Genomic DNA, 5,080 nt, shown 5'->3' with positions numbered 1-5,080 from the left:
GACACACACAGGTCTTCTGGTGGTGATGGGATATGAAACGACTACGAGTGGAAAGGAAGCGAGCGTCGCCTTGATTCAAATAAAGCACCAGCATTTGCCTGGTGTGAAAATGGGAAACCACGGAAAACCATCTTCAGGGCTACCGACAGTGGAGCTCGAACGAACTGTATGCAGTAGTATCACTGTAGGAAGTATTCAATAAATCACAAGCACCTCTTCTACCTCCAGGCTGAGGAAGGCTATGATCCGAACTTCAAGAAGAGTCTTGTCAAGGGAGTGTCCACACGTGCCAGTCTGCCTATACTGACAAGATTCACATACTATTCGCATGGAGCGCTGAAGTCCCTGGGAAAGAGACGCGAGTTACGAGTACTACTGGTTTAAATTCAAATGAAATTGGAAATAATTCCACGCGTGTGTGGCCGAGGTTAAACTATCAGAAATATAACGTCTAAAGATAATATTAAGAGGGTAAGAAAGCCTGGAAGAAAGAAAGGAGGGAAAGGAAGCCAGGAAAGGAGGAGGAAAAAGGCTGTATGGAACCAACAAGGGGGAAAGGTAAAGAAGCATAAAAGGACGGGGGAAAGAAAGAAAGAAAGAAAGAAAGAAGACAGGATAGAGGGGAGGAAGGAAAAAGGAATCTAAGAAGGAACAAGGGACAGAAAGGAAATCAAAAAGGAAGGAAGGAAGGAAGGAAGGAAGGGAGGGAGGAAGGAAGATACAAAGAAAAGAAAGAAAGAAAGAAAGAAAGAAAGGGGGGAAATGAAGTAAGTAAGTAAGGAAGGAACGAAGGAAGGGTGTAAGATATCAAAGGAAATCAGAAAGAAAGGGAGGGAGGAAGGAAGGAAGGAAGGAAGGAAGGAAGGAAGAAGGGAAGGAAAGTAAGTCAGGAATGAAGGAATGAATGAGGGAAGGAAGAAAGTAGGGAAAGAAAGACAAGAAGGAAGGAGGAAAAGGGAGCAAAGAAGGAAGCCATGAAGGAACAAGGTAGAGAAAGGAAGCCAATAACGAAGTCAGAAAGGAAGAAAAAAAGGAAATAAGGAAGGAAAGTCAGGAAGGAAGGAATAACGAAAGAGAGAAAGAATTAAGAAAGAAGGGAGGAAAATGAAGTCAGGAAGGAAGGGGAGCAATTCAGAATTGAAGGGATCAAGAAGGGGAGAAAACAGTTGGAAGGAAAGACAGTGGTGATGGTGGTGGTGATTATTGGTTTTTTTGCAAGTTGCTTTACGTCGCACCGACACAGTTAGGTCTTATGGCGACGATGGGATAGGAAAGGGCTAGAAGTGGGGAAGGAAGCGGCCGTGGCCTTATTTAAGGTACAGCCCCAGCATTTGCCTGGTGTGAAAATAGGAAACCCACGGAAAACCATCTTCAGGGCTGCCGACAGTTAGGCTCGAACCCACTATCTCCTGAATACTGGATACTGGCCGTACCCAGGCGACGGCAGCTATCGAGCTCGGTCCCATGACTTTTAAGAAAAAGGTTCAACGATAAATGCAATGGACTGTGTTACGTAATATTATCAATACATTCTTCTTGCGTAGTTTCATCGCGGAATGTCCAACCAATGTCTGAGGTTCCGCGTCCGGGATGATCTCCGGCCTTGTCCATACATTCCTTTTATGGCCAACTGAATAATTTGTCATTTCTGAAGTTGTGACCGAAATAGGTACTTTCTTATATATTGAGACGGTCAAAACTTCACATGATTTCCTTGTCCGCCTGGCACAAGTAAGTGAAAGCAATGCCAGGAGTCAGCTAAGGACCCCGTGGTGACGAACCCACGTTCCCAAGTGGGACAGAAGGGAGAAAAGAAAGAGAGTCTGACAGCAGCAGACTGTATGGGTGTGCACGTGATCTCCCCGCACACGTCCTTGCACTAATTGTGTCGCCCACGCGATACAAACTGCTAATCAAGTTCCGTCCTCACGTGCCCCACAATAATTAACTGCGAGCTCCACACGTCAGCGGAGGACGCATGGATCATGAAATATACATCAACTGGGAAGGGAAAAAACCAATCTTGTATGTTTCATGCCTTTTCATCGTACGGGGAATAATGACGGAGATATTCGCAATCACTATTCAGTTCACAAACTAGAAAAATGTTATTTGATGTAATTTAAAAGATTTTCAGTCTGTCAAACACACAAGTTCGAACATAACACTATAACACACCTGTAAAAAAAAACCAAACCCGATGGCACTACAGCCCTTGAAGGACCTTGGCCTACCAAGCGACCGCTGCTCAGCCCGAAGACCTGCAGATTACGAGGTGTCGTGTGGTCAGTACGACGAATTCTCTCGGCCGTTATTCTTGGCTTTTGAGACCGGGGCCGCTATCTCACCGTCAGATAGCTCCTCAATTCTAATCACATAGGCTGAGTGGACCTCGAAACAACCCTCAGGTCCAAGTAAAAATCCCTGACCTGGCCGGGAATCGAACTCGGGGCGTCCGGGTAAGAGGCAGGCACGCTACCCCTACACCACGGACCTGTAAAAATACAGACTATTAAACAAAAAACTGACATGAACTCCGACACAGTTACGGAAGATAACGAACGACAGTTGCTAAGATTAGTACCTTAAGGAAAATTTCCATAATTTATTTAATAAAGTGACAGTTGAGAACTAAAACATCAATTATTTGTACAATGTTTAACATAACATAACCAATTCATAATCACTGACCAGTTTATCAAACCCCATGACACTACAGCCCTTAAAGGGCATTGGCCTACCAAGCGACCGCTGCTCATCTCGAAGGCCTGCAGATTGCGAGGTGTAGTGGAGGTCAGCACGACGAATCCTCTCGGCCGTTATTCTTGGCTGTCTAGACCGGGGCTATCTCACCGTCAGATAGCTCCTCAATTCTAATCACTTAGGCTTAGTGGACTTCGAACCAGCCCTCAGGTCCAGGTAAAAATCCAAGATCTGGCCGGGAATCGAACCTGGGACCTCCGGGTAAGAGGCAGGCACGCTATCCCTACACCACGGAGCCGCCGAAAGGGAATTGAGCCAACGGCACGTAATGTTCCCAAGCGGTCTCCCATCCAAGTACTGACCACGTCCAATGTTCCTTAACTGTGGTGATCGGACGAGAACCGGTGTATTCAACATGGTATGGTCGTTTGCATTGACCGGTTTAAGAAAGGTAAATTATATTGTGTAAAATATATGTACCTGGTTAAAAGTTATTTGATAGAAACTGGGGATGTTCTTGTAGAACCAAATATGTTTAATATAATGTATTAATTTACAGGTATGTTATATATGGAGTGCGGAAGTTCGGCTATAATAGGTTAGAATGGAAAGCAGCTTACTGGACAGGAACTGTCGTCTCCCCGCTCTTCCGTAATGTAGAGAGAGTAACATAAGTTTCAGGGGTTCTACTAGGACGAGACCCTATGCATATCACATAGTAGAACTGTTGTTCGTGTAGTACATACTTGTTATTTGCATTTTGCATTCCAACCTATTACAGCTTAAACATCGGGAATCTAGTTATTTAGGTTTGAATTTGTTCGAAAGACTGAAAAGCTTTTTAAGTTATAGTTAACTAAGTCGACTCTGGAATGTATGGCTTTATTCTTAACAAAAAATGTTTAGCTAATCAGTGCATAGACTGGTTTGATGCAGGTCTCCACGCCACGCTATCCTGCACTAACCCTTTTTATTTGTATACATCTACCGAAATATTAGTTTTATATAAAAGGTGTACCGTCAAGCGGAGTGGCCATGCGCTACGGCTGGAGAGCCAAAGTCTGTATTCGGAAAACGCGTAGGTTCGAATCCCACCGTCGGCTGTCCTAAGATTTGTTTTCGGGCTGATAACCTTCGATGTTAGGCCCCTTAAAACAACAAGCAGCATCAAAGTTTGTTTTCTGCGATTTCTTACTTTCACTTTCGCAAATACCGAAACAGTCTATTGACAGCCGATTCTTTCCACCGCCCGAAGGCCTGCAGGTTACGAGGTATCGTGTGGTCAGCACGACGGATCCTCTCGACCGTTATTCTTAGCTTCTAGACCGGGGCCGCCATCTCACCGTCAGATACCTCCTCAATTGTAATCACTTAGGCTGAGTGGACCTCTAACCAGCCCTCAGATACAAGTAAAAATCCCTGACCTGGCCAAGAATCGAACCCGGGGCCTCAGGGTAACAGGCAGGCACGCTACCTCCACACCGCGGTCATATGTAGTATGATAATTTTAAATTAAGACTTATGTTGTTATTTGAGTCATCAGGCCACAGACTGGTTTGGTGCAGCTCTCCATGCCACCCTATCATGTGCTTTTTTCATTTCTGCATAACTACTGTATCCTACATCTCCTCTAATCTGCTCATCATATTCACACCTTGCTCTACCCCCACCGTCCTTACACACTACACTTCCCTCAAAAACCAGCTGCACAAGTCTTGAGTGTCTTATGATGTGTCCTATCATTCTATCCCTTATCTTCGTCAAATTTACCAAAAGCGATCTTCTCTCACCAATTCCATTATCTCCTCATTCGTAATTCGATCTACCCACCCCACCTTCAGCATTTGTCTCTAACACCGCATTTCAAAAGCTTCTAATCTCTTTCTTTCTGAGCAAGTTATCTTCCATGACACACTTCCATATAATGCCACGCTCCCGACGAAAATTTTCAAAAATACATTTTTAATTTCTCTATCAATGTTCAAATTGAGTAAATATCCTTTCTTACGAAAGACCTTCCTTGCTTGTGCTAGTCTGCATTTTATATCCTCCTTACTTTTGCTACGCCAACGGCCGTAGCCGTGTTGAAACACCGGATCCCGTGAGGTCTCCGAAGTTAAGCAACATTGGGCGTGGTCAGGAGTTGGATGGGTTGCCGCGCGCTGTTGGTGGGGGGTAAGGGAATGGAGGAGCGGAAAGGAACTGGCCACCCTACCGCACGTAAACTCCGGCTCAGGAACACCTCTGCGGAGGTTCGGACCTGCCTTCGGGCAGTATAACCCTTACCTACCTACCTTACTTTTGCTACCGTTAGTTATTTTACTACCCGAGTAACAATATTCATCTACTTCCTTTAAGACTTCATTTCCTAATCTAA

The 5,080-nt window shown here is 44.8% G+C and overlaps 1 pseudogene; it reads right to left on the bottom strand.

The window, feature by feature from the left end:
* Positions 1-3,016: 3,016 nt before the first annotated feature.
* LOC136886923 (5S ribosomal RNA) lies at positions 3,017-3,135 on the bottom strand (annotated as a pseudogene).
* Between the last annotated feature and the right edge of the window lie 1,945 nt (positions 3,136-5,080).

Source organism: Anabrus simplex, chromosome X (assembly GCF_040414725.1).
Source record: "Anabrus simplex isolate iqAnaSimp1 chromosome X, ASM4041472v1, whole genome shotgun sequence".
In the NCBI taxonomy this organism is placed as follows: domain Eukaryota; kingdom Metazoa; phylum Arthropoda; class Insecta; order Orthoptera; family Tettigoniidae; genus Anabrus; species Anabrus simplex.
This window is presented reverse-complemented; position numbering and strand designations above follow the sequence as displayed.